This window comes from Chionomys nivalis, chromosome 1, assembly GCF_950005125.1.
Source record: "Chionomys nivalis chromosome 1, mChiNiv1.1, whole genome shotgun sequence".
Taxonomy (NCBI): domain Eukaryota; kingdom Metazoa; phylum Chordata; class Mammalia; order Rodentia; family Cricetidae; genus Chionomys; species Chionomys nivalis.
The window spans coordinates 112,954,868-112,967,039 of record NC_080086.1 but is presented as its reverse complement, the minus strand read 5'-3'; the positions used below and the strand labels follow the sequence as shown (position 1 = coordinate 112,967,039).

General features: G+C 35.0%; 1 pseudogene; it reads left to right on the top strand.

Annotated features, from left to right (window-relative positions):
* The window catches only part of LOC130883048 (60S ribosomal protein L5-like), a 49,958-nt pseudogene extending 38,519 nt beyond the window's left edge, over positions 1 to 11,439 (top strand).
* The last annotated feature ends 733 nt before the right edge of the window (positions 11,440 to 12,172 follow it).

Sequence of the window (12,172 nt, the reverse complement as noted above, 5' to 3'; positions counted from 1 at the left end):
TGACCAAATTTGGATATTGCAAATAGATAAAACCACATAGTAGCTTTAGTATCTATAGGAAAGCAATAACAAAATAGCAGAGAATTTGTGGAACTTTGAATATTTAAGGACCTTGTTATCTATACCTACAATACATATTCATGTCTCTTATCTGGAAAAGGGACAATTACCTACTGTATGACACACGTATACATCCAGGTGCTATGTAATGTTTTATTAAGCCTCAAGCTTCCCAATCTTCACTTAAAATTTTTTTAAAAACTCCAAAATTTTACTACCATGAATTTCAAATTAGTCCTCAGTGGTGATTTTCCTTTTTATTAGAGTTGCTCTACTTTATAGACTATATACAATGTGACTCAATAAGATGCCAAAGAATACCCAGAAACAAAGCAACTACTAGAGTTGCTGCTCCCTGGGTTTTCAAGATTTCCTGAGCTGCCTGCCATTCTCCCCAATCAACACTACATCAATTTTAAGTCTGTTTTGGAATTATTTTCCCTTTGCTTCTCTCTCTCTCTCTCTCTTTTTTTTTCCTTTAAAGCTTTCCTTGGTATCCATTTGTAATTACCTAGATAACTACTAGGTCATAGATATCCCAACAGAATCACATCTGGCCCACACACATCTCCATGGCAACCCACAAAAGGAAATATGATAGTTTCATTATTTAAGAAAACATTTTCTAATGTCAAGTACACCCTTTTGAAAATGACTTAAACTTATATTCTCAAAGTAAGAATTATAAGAATAAATGATGATTAAAGGTGTGAAAGTTTCTGTTTATGCATAGGAGTTGCACTATACCTTCCAGGATACACACTGTAAAAATAGTTTACATGTTTCTGTTTAAAGCAAAAGTAAGAGGCTTCTTCATGACAATTCAATTGCTGGAGAGCTTCAAAACTTAGTAAAAGCTTTAGGGGATTCATGTTCTGACAACTAGGAATCCTCTTTCTATCTCTCATCCCCTTCAAATTGATTCTTCAGAGAGGTAAAAGAGGAGAAATGTGATGCATTTGAAGTAAAAACGTACTATCACTTTTTACTTTGTGCAATTGGATTTTGTATTATGTCTATATATAGTTTTCCTATGAGAAGAAGACAGATGGAAAGTAGACTGCGAAGTCTGATCTTGCAGCTTCATAAGTAAGATGTGCTGTAGTCCGGATATTGCTTGAGTATAAGAACTCATGTGTCACCAGGCGGTGGTGGCATGCGCCTTTAATCCCAGCACTCGGGAGGCAGAAGCAAGTGCATTTCTGTGAATTCAAGGCTACCTGGTCTACAAGAGCTAGTTCCAGGACAGGCTCCAAAGCTACAGAGAAACCCCGTCTCAAAAAAAATTAAAAAAGAATTAATGTGTAAATGCTATGTCCTCAGTGTAATGATGCGAGAGTTACTGTAGCATATAAGACGTGTCATACAGGAGAAACCAATAGGTTTCAGGAATGTGTATTAATAAAGCATGCAGAGTTATGAAGGAAGCCATTGATTCAATCTCAAGAGAATAAACTATAATAAAGGCAAAAATTTTTGAGCCTCCAGAACTGTGAGTAAAGAAACCGTTTTTCTTTTCACAGATTGAGCCTCTAACTTTTGTCTACAATAATTCACAATAATGCAAACTGAAGTACTGCAGTTCTCTAAATTATCCTGGCCTTCCTAGTGATAAGAATAATTTTGGATGAAGAGATTGTTATATAATCATTTCTAAAAATAAAAATAAAATGAGAATTGAGAATTAAAACACAATAAAATGGTTCACCAATTCAAGATGGAAGAATCATAAAATATATATTCTCCTTCTGTGTTTATGCTAAACCTTGTGACATATGAAATTTGTTTATTCCCACATGTGTCAGTAAATAGCAATGGAGAAATGAGCCAGAGACTTTGAAAAACTTCTAAATGACACAAAGCACGTAGATGAAGGAATATGAAACTGGTAATGGTATCCTAAATATATGCAGTGGAAATGCCTGAAATGGTGACTGCTAAGCCCAACGTGCTAGATAGTGTGCTAGGAAAAAAAAACCAAAGAGCAAATTAATGAGCTTAGAACACATGGTAGCAAAGTGACAAACACATGGAAAATCTAAAGGAACAATAATATTGGAAACTGAGGATGAACCTGTAACTTCAATGCATACTGGCAAAGTTTTTACAAGAAATTTAGGAAAAATTCTGAGGGAAAACTCTGATAGTAAACTGAGAAGATGGAATCACTGATATGTATTAAATGACACATCTAGTTACAGCACATCTACATTTAACAACTTCAAGACACAGAAAAATATTTTAAAAATTTATTTAAATTTAACATTTACCAAAAACCTTGAAAATAAACATGTGTATAGATTGCTGTGTGATCTTTGGATATACATATAAATTACATAATGTACAAATCAAATTGAATAGTATCTATCTTTCAGCTTTTAAAATGATAAATTTGAAAAATTCATACATTTTTATCAATTAAGTTTTTTCTTGCTGAGTCCTCCCACACTCTTTTCTCCTCCCTACCTACTGAGTTTTATTTCTTTTTCTCTCTAAGACAGAAAAAGCACACACACATGCAAACACAAAAATCGGAATCAAAGTAAGCAAATAGAAGATCAACATGACAATAAATAAACAAATAAATGTACAAACAAAGGAAAAAGCTGAGACAAAGGTTTACAAAAAGTACCATTGAGCTTATTTGTTTATTTTTAATCGTTTTTATTGTGTTATATATTTTCTCCTCTCCCTTCCTTTCCTCTCCCCTCCCCTTCTACCTTCTCTCCTGATCCCTTTGCTCCTGATATACTCCAAAGACCTTGTCTTTTTCTACTTTTCATGTACGTTCCTTCTGTTGTCTAGATTCTCTGAGACTGTGAATTGTAGGCTTTTTTGGCATTGTGTGTAAAAGCTACTTATGAGTGAATACATATGTTTGTCTTTCTGTGTCTGGGATACCTCAATCAATATGTTTTCTAGATCTATTCATTTGCCTGCAAATTTCAAAATGTCGTGTTTTTTTTTCCCCTCCTGTGTAGTTTTTTATTTTGTAAATGTACCACATTTTCCTTATCCATTCTTCATTCAAGGGGTATTTACGTTGTTTCCAGGTCCTGGTTATGACAGACAATGCTGCTATGAACATAGTTGAGCACAAGTCCTTTCGGTATGATTGAGAATCCTTTGAGATTACACCCAAAAGTTTTATTGCTGATTTTTTAGGTAGATTCTTTCATAATTTCCTGAGAAGTCACCATACTGAAATCCAAAAGGGCTGTACCAGTTTACACTCCCAACAGCAATGGAGGAGTGTTCCTTTTACCCCATATCCTCTCAAGCATAAGCTGCCAGCAGTGTTTTTGATCTTGGTATTCTTACAATGTAAGATGAAATCTCAGAGTTGTTTTGGTTTGCTTTTTTATAATGGCTAAAGATGTTGAGCATTTTCTTAAGTGTGTTTCAGCCATTTTAGATTCCTCTGTTGAGAGTTCTTTGTTCAGGTCTGTACCCCATTTTTTATTGGATCATCTGTTCTTTTGATAACCATTGTTTTCAGTTCTTTGAATAATTTGGAGATCGGCCCTCTCTCTGCTGTTGAAAATATTTTCCCATTGTATAGTCTGCTGCTTTGTCCTGTTTACCATGTCTTTTGCTTTACAGAAGTTTCTCAGTTTCAAGAGGTCCCATTTGTTTATTGTTTCTCTCAGTGTCTGTGCTGCTGGTGTTATATTTAGGAAGTGGTGTCCTGTGCCAATGTGTTAAAATGTACTTCCCACTTTCTCTTTTATGAGGTTCAGTGTGGCTGGTTTTATGTTGAGGTCTTTGATCCACTTGGATTTGAGTTTTGTGCATAGTGATAGATATGGGTCTATTTTCATTCTCCATTGAGCTTATTGTGTGCTTGTCAACTACTTTTGGGCATGGGGCTTATTCTGAATTACCAACTGTGATTTTGTTAGAGAAAATTATTTTTTCTTTGCCAGCATTTATCAACTGCATATAGCTTCTTGCTTAAGAGTGGTAGACCGAATCAACTTTTCCTTCTCAGTGGACCCTATCGAGTAGGAAACTGTGCAGGTGTTGTGTGTGCTACCATCATCTCTGTGGCAATGTTTGTGCATCAGTCTTGCTGTGTCTGGAAAGCACTGTTTTCCTGAAGTCATCACCTCTGGGTCCAACAATCTTTCCTATTCCACTTCCTTATTGATCACTAAACCATGAGCAGGGAGGTTTGATAAATATCTCTCATTTAGGACTAAGTTTTCCAAATTCTTTCACTCTCTGCACATTGCCCAGTGAATGTTTGCTTTAGTTCTCATCTACAGCAAAAATCTTCATTGATGAGGACTGAGTGATGCACTGACCTATGAATATATCAATATGCTTTTGGGAGTTGCATTTATTTTATTGCTATATTCATTCAATATTATGCTTCCGTAGTTCCATAACTGATCTTAGGTCCCTGTCCAATTTATCAGTATTGGGTATGGATTTCATCTCATGGTTTGGGCCTTAAATTAAATCAGAAAGTGGTTGGTTACTGCCAGAATATTTATGCCATTATTGTAACAGTATATCTTGCAGGCAAGTCACTGTTGGAGATTGCAGCATTTGTAGTTTGCAATATTAATAATTAAACTTTTCTTTTGGGAGCATTCAAAGTACCTTCCAAGATCATAAACATTCATCAATAGGGTAAAGTTTCTAGTTAAATAGTAGCTCAACGACATATGTGTTTTCTCCAGCAATAGTGTCTTACCATAAAGTTGTGTAGAATAGCCTAGGCAATAGCATCAACATTTCAAGATTTGACTTATTTATGAGTCTTTATCACTTACTACCCATTGCAATTAAAAGTGTCTTTAACCTAGATTCATAGCAGCACAGATCTACAGCTATAAACATAAATATCTAGAAAAGAGTTAGACATGGCCAATTTACATAACAAGAGGAGCAGGATCCTTCATGCTTCTGACTTCCGAAGTCATGGTTTTTTGATTGTTTTTTTTTAGAGTCCAATATACAAATATCAATTCTGAATTCCCTTCTTGGAAGTAGGCCTCAAATCCATTCAAGAAGTGGTTGGTTACCTACATAACAGCTTTGACATTATTGTACTAAAGAACATATTTTACCAGCAAGTCAGTATTGCAGCAAGCAAAGTCCAGTGCTGGATAAGACTCTTGATGTCTTAGTCCCGAGCAACCTGCATAATACTTTCTGGGACTCTGAAAAATAGCTAGTAGGAACAGTTTCTTGATCAGTTCCAGATTGATTTCTCTATGCCCTACAATAAAAGCAATAGGAACTTGTTATCCAGTTAAATGCTTTAATTTAAAGTGTTTAAGTGATATATAAAAATATAAAAATCATTCATTTCAGGACTGGTGGTCTTCTTTGCTTGTGGATGCTTGTATCTACTTTTGCTTTGCGACATTTACTTTTCATAGTTCCTTTAACAGAGTATACAATATGTATTAATCAAACTAGGGAATTAGAAATTCCTGTTCTTGTAATTTCTTTGATGGTGTAGCCCTTGAGTTTTGACTAGTGTTTCATGAAATGGGTGATAAGTTATTATAAACTACAGATACAAGGTTTACAATATTATAACTTATTTCTATGTTTTCTGTTACATCTTATCTAGCCTTTCTCTAAACAACCCTCTTATCATCCTTTACCAGTCACATTATATACTCATTGCCTTTCTTGGACTGCATATTTGAGAAAGAATATGAGACTCTTGTATTTAATTTATATATCAAATCCTACCCAGTCTGTATAATAATAATTTATTTTATTAATACTTAGGGTTGAATTGTTGTATCATATATTTGTTAAGTCTACCTGTTCATCTTCCAATGAATACATTTTCTGGGTCCCATGAATATGACTGGAGTAAGCACAGAAATTTTTCTATTCTTTCTGTAAATTGGTTTATTTTACTTTAGATATAAAATTGATACTAGAATACTTGTATGACTTGGAAGATCCATTTTAGTATTTTAAGGAATTTCATCATATAGTTTGAATTTGCATTTTCCTGGTAGCTTATTTTGCATATTTATAGATCATTTCACTTTCTGCTTTCATGAAATATATAATCATATTTTAATTACTTTGCTATTGGTATTTTTTAGTTCTTTCTGTATCTGCATATTAATCCTTTTCAAATGAGTATTTTACTGGTATTTTCTTTTATTCTGTATATTGTCCTTAAATCTTTTTGATTCCTTCCTACAAAAGTTTCTTACCAGTTTAATACAATCACATCCATGCTTTTTCTTGCCTCTTTGCTTTGTGGTTTTGAATTTATATCTGAATAATTAATGCCTAAAAAACTAGTTTCGCATATATAAATGATGAACAGATAAATGCATTCATTGTACTCTCTGTATACATACAAAGTCCATTTACCCTTCATTTTTATGAATAATAGCCAGTCTACACCATCATTACATTCAGAGTACCAACAATATTATACCAGGCTTCCTGTGTCTGCATGTGCTATAACTGCTTCCTTCCTCCAGTTTATATGTTGCTCACAGAACACTTTCAAAATATGTAAAGATATGACTTAGTTGAACTGAGCAGGGTCTTGTTGAATAGTGTGTGTTACTGTGGAAGAAGGCCTTGAGTTCTCCTATATGCTCAAACCATGCCCAGTGAGTCAGTTCACTTCTTATTGCCTACAGATCAAGATGTATCAACTCTCATTTCCCTCTCCAGCATCATGTCTGCCTGCATACCACCATGTACTGTCGAAATGATAGTGGACTAAAACCCTGAAACTGTAAGCTACCCAAATCAAAACCTTATATAGTTTGAAATATATCCTGTAGCATATTTAAACTACCCAAAGATTACTTTTCCATCACATTAAAAGTAAAGTCCAGCCAGACAGAGGTATATTATGCCTTTAATCCCAACACTCAGGAGGTAGAGACAGGTGAATCTCTGTGAGTTTGAGGACAGCCTGGTCCAAAGAGATATTTCCAGGAGAGTTAGGGCTGGTACACAGAGAAACCCTAAATTGAAAGACCTAATAAGTAAATTCCAAAATACTTACCTGATTTATTTCTCCAGGTGTCTTAGCTTGCTTATATGCTTGATTTTTCATAACTCATGTATCATCTTCTTCTAGTTATTCAATGTGATTCAAATGTGATCCCTCTACATGCCAGGAATTATCTGTCACACTATTTGCCTTTTAATAGTGTTTGATTCATAGATATTTGTGTAATCTATAAGTTGTCTTATTCACATATTTGTATAATTTGTCATTGTTTATTTCATTCAAACTCATAATCAAATTCATCTATTTTATTTTATTAGCCATCTATAGAATAATCTATATTATTGTAATTTAGAAAAGGGAATAAATATAATATATGTTTAATAAATATTATTAAATTAATATCCAAAGTAGTAGTGCAAAGATAATGTATGCAAAATTGCCTGAAGTAAGCTAAAGAAAGATATTCTGGCTGTTTTTCTGTTAACTTGACACAAGTTAATGTTATTTTGAAAGACAAAATATCAATCAAGAAAATGCCATCAGTGTATTAGCCTGTGGGCAGGTCTGTGCTACATTTTCTTAATTGAAGATCGATATGGGATTACCCAGCTCATTGTGAACAATGCCAATCTTGTGCTAGTGATCCTGTGAGAAATACAAAAACAAACTGAACAAGGAATGAAGAGCAAATAGGTAAGCAGCACTCCTTCATGGCTGTGGCTTCACATTCTTTGTTAAGTTTTTTTGTCCTGCCTGAGTTCCTGCTCTAAGTTCCCTATATGTAAGATGATATAAACTCTTTTTTTATCTGCCTTTCATCATGTTCTATCATATCAATCAAGAACCTATGACAAATGTCAAAAACATTGTTATATCTATTCTAAGAATATACTAAGCCTACTGTTATGTGATCTTGTTTTGACAATCTGCCCTACGTTTAGAGAGTAGCTTTACCCTATCCTAGTAATTTCCTAATTTACATCACATGACATTGAAGGTAATATGACAAACTTTGACTAGAATGTTTAAAATTATCTGTAGAGGCCAGTTTGTGGTATCACACACTTTTAATCATATGACTCAGGAAGCAGAGGCAGACAGATCTCTTTGAATTTGAGGCCAGCCTGGTCTACAAGAGCTAGTTCCAGGACAAGCTCCAAAGCTATAGAGAAACCTTGTCTCAAAAAACCAAATAATAATAACAATAATAAAATATCTTTATAATGCTACATTTTTCATTTTTCTTCCATTATAATTTAAGTCCTATTTCAGTTCTGCATCAGTTCATGCTTTTTTACTAGCTTCACCTTCAAATTATTTAATTTTGTCATACTTTTTGTAACTTTTGAAACTTATCTTAAATCCTTCCTGAAATAGAAAGAAGCTATGAATCAAAAAAGAAATTCTGTATTCTAGTTAAAAGTCAGTTAATGTAAGTTGAACCTGAAATTGAAAGTATAATAAATGCAAACCATATAATCTACCTTGGTCTTACAAGAAAATAAACATGAAAATTATGTTGACTTAACCAAATCTTGCAGGACTTGTGTTTTAAATGACTTTACATTTATTCTAAGCCTATTTAATGTATGTTCATCATATTTGTGAGAGAATTTGTGAGATGCAAAGTTTCGAAAGTAACAAATTATACCTCTGTCCTTATTTCAGCAGAGTATTTAGCAAAAATGGGAAATGTACAATCACATGCTTGGTTATTGTGATAGTTTAAATATTGATTCCCATGATATCATAGGAAGTGGCACTATTAGAAGTTGTGACTTTGCTGAAGTAGGTATGGTCTTGTTGGAGAACAAGTGTAACTGTGGAGGCAGGCTTTGAAGTCTCATATATGCTCTAATCATGCCCAGGCAGTCAGTTCACTTTCTGTTGCTTACAGATAAAGATGTAATAACTCTCATCTAGTTCTCCAGCACCATGTCTGCCTGTTTGCCACCATGTTGCATCATGATGATAATTAAAACACTGAAACTGTAAGACACTCAATTAAGTGTATTCATTGGTAAGAGTTCCCAAGATTATTGTATCTCCTCAGCAATACAAACTGTAACTGAGATAGTTATGGTATACAAATTACTCTTCTAGCCCTATCTCAATGTGCTTGCCATTCCTGAGTTTCATTTGTTACAGGACACAGCTGTGATGATCATGATTGATCTTGATTGATTGACCTTGAATGGTCTTGATTGACTTTTCATTCAAAAGCTTTCTCCCAGTTCCACAGATTGGAAAGTTCTCTGAGGTTCTCTGCTGAGTAAAGCTTTGGTGTTATGAATAAATGGAATGGGGATTGGTCAATCACATCTCTTTCCTGAGTGCGAGTGAATTTGAGGCAGATAACATAAAGTCATGGAAGCTATCTCCCAAAACAAAGCAAAGAACAGAGATAAGCTGATTTATCAACAGTAGCTAAGGGCTCACAGAGAGAACAAAGAATAAAGATGTGAAAAGATATAGGAGGCCAGTCAGATGCACTATGATAACAGTTCTCACCCAATATTTCAGAACATAAACTTTCCTTGAGATTGTGAAATAACTTCTTGTTAGGCATAGAACTTGATATAGATAGATGATAGATAGATAGATAGATAGATAGATAGATAGATAGATAGATAGATAGATGATAGATAGATAGATAGATAGATAGATAGATAGATAGATAGATAGATAGATAGATAGATAGATAGATGATGGATGATGATAGATAGATGATAGATAGATAGATAGATAGATAGATAGATAGATAGATAGATAGATAGATAGATAGATGATAGACAGACAGACAGACAGATAGATAGATAGATTTTTTCCCAATCTGTTTTTTGAAGGTGCAAGCAATTCTTTTTTTTTTCTTACTTGAAGCCAATTAGGTTTCCCAAAGTTTAGTTGGTATATTTACAATTTCAGAAGGGAACATGTCACATGAGAATATCTTGACAAAGTAACATACATTAAATAACACCTACCAATTCTAATTGAAGGATAAGTTCTTTGCTGTTGGAAAAAAGTTTTGTTTTTTCAAAACCAAGAATGTTCTTCAAATATATGACCCCCCCCACACACACACTTACAAAAATACAAAGTTAGTGGTTATCCTACCTAATGTCTCAATCCATCAGTCCTATATAATCCTCAAATGTATAAATCCTAAATAGTGATAATTGTATTAAGAACATGTATTGTTTCAGGAATTATTAGAGCAAATAGAAATCTGCTCTCATGAATGGAATTCATACCTTAATGGAAGTAACCTCATTTAGATGCATTACCCCCTTTAATCAAGTTGAAAATACATTAACAAGTCCCTATGGACAAGTAAGCATGCTATTACTAAATTTATTTGGATTACTTAAAATAGCGTAGGGTATTTACAAAACCATGGCCAACTCAAAGGCAACAATATTACCAAAAAGCCCATCCAAGAATGGTTGATGACGACTCCGGTCTTTTTCTAAATCTCACTTGGTATCTCTTGAAGTAGGCCTTATTCTTGACAACTTTCACAAATCCCATCCTGAGGAACAGAAACCCGCAATCACAGCTGCACTCAGACCTGCGGGCCCCCAAGTGAGATTTAGAAGGCGGGGAGAGGGTAAAACCGACTCGTACGTTCGGAAGTGATTAGTGATCCAAGACAAAAATAAGTACAACACACCCAAATACAGGATGATAGTTCGTGTAACTAACAGAGACATCATCTTCCAGATTGCCTATGCCCGTATAGAGGGGGATATGATAGTCTGTGCCGCGCATGCACACGAACTGCCGAAATCCGGTGTGAAAATTGGCCTGACAAACTACGCTGCCGCCTATTGTATCGGCCTGCTGCTGGCCCGCAGGCTGCTCAATAGGTTTGGTATGGACAAGATCTATGAAAGCCAAGTGGAGGTGACTGGAGATGAATATAATGTGGAAAGCATCCGTGGTCAGCCTGGGGCCTTCACTTGCTATTTGGATGCAGGTCTTCCTCAAATTACAACTGGCAATAAAGTTTTCGGGGCCCTGATGGAGGCTTGTCTATTCTTCATAGTACCAAATGATTCGCTCGTTATGATTCTGAAAGCAAGGAGTTCAACGCAGAGGTACATCATAAGCACATCATGGGTCAGAATGTTGCAGACTACATGAGCTACCTAATGGAGGAAGATGAAGATGCTTACAAGAAACAGTTCTCTCAGTACATAGAGAACAACATTACTCCAGACATGATGGAGGAGATGTATAAGAAAGCCCATGCTGCTATAGAAGAGAATCCAATCTATGAAAAGAAGCCCAAGAAAGAAGTGAAGAAGAAGAAGAGGTGGAACCGACCCAAAATGTCTCTTGCCCAGAAGAAAGATCGGGTTGCTCAAAAGGAGGCAAGCTTCCTCATAGCTCAGGAGTGGGCTGCTGACAGCTAAAGCAATTTTCTATGAAAAGTTTTTCATAAATACAATAAACTTATTGACCAAGCAAAAAAAGAAGAAGAAAAAAGAATGGTTGATGACTTACAAAAGCTACATACCTAGAACTCTCTGCCTAAATTTCACGCAGCTCCATATGTGTTTTCTCCCCAGCAATTGCTTATTGCTATTTTACCCTCTAGCTGGGGCTTTAGGCATCTTGTCACTTTCTTGACATCCTGAAATACCTAGTTGCATTTACTTCCTGGGTCATTTGAATCTTTTTTTTCCCTCCAGCAGAAAATGTTTCAGTTTTACACACAACCAAGTTTCGTCAGTAGAACATGCATAATAAAAAAGGCACATTCAGGCTGGGCGGTGGTGGCGCACGCCTTTAATCCCAGCACTCGGGAGGCAGAGGCAGGCGGATCTGTGTGAGTTCGAGACCAGCCTGGTCTACAAGAGCTAGTTCCAGGACAGGCTACAAAACCACAGAGAAACCCTGTCTCGAAAAACCAAAAAAAAAAAAAAAAAAAAAAAATGGCACATTCAAGTGATAATTGTAAAAAAGCATTTCTTCACACCATATTAGATTCTCTTATCAAAATTCATGACAACTGTTTCTTACCAGTAGGACAGCAAAATCTATTCCTTTACTCTGTAATACTTTTTCATTACTGATGATAAATGTGAATTCACTCAAGTTTCTTATTTGTATAAGGAAAAAATAACAAAATGCCTTATTCTCTCC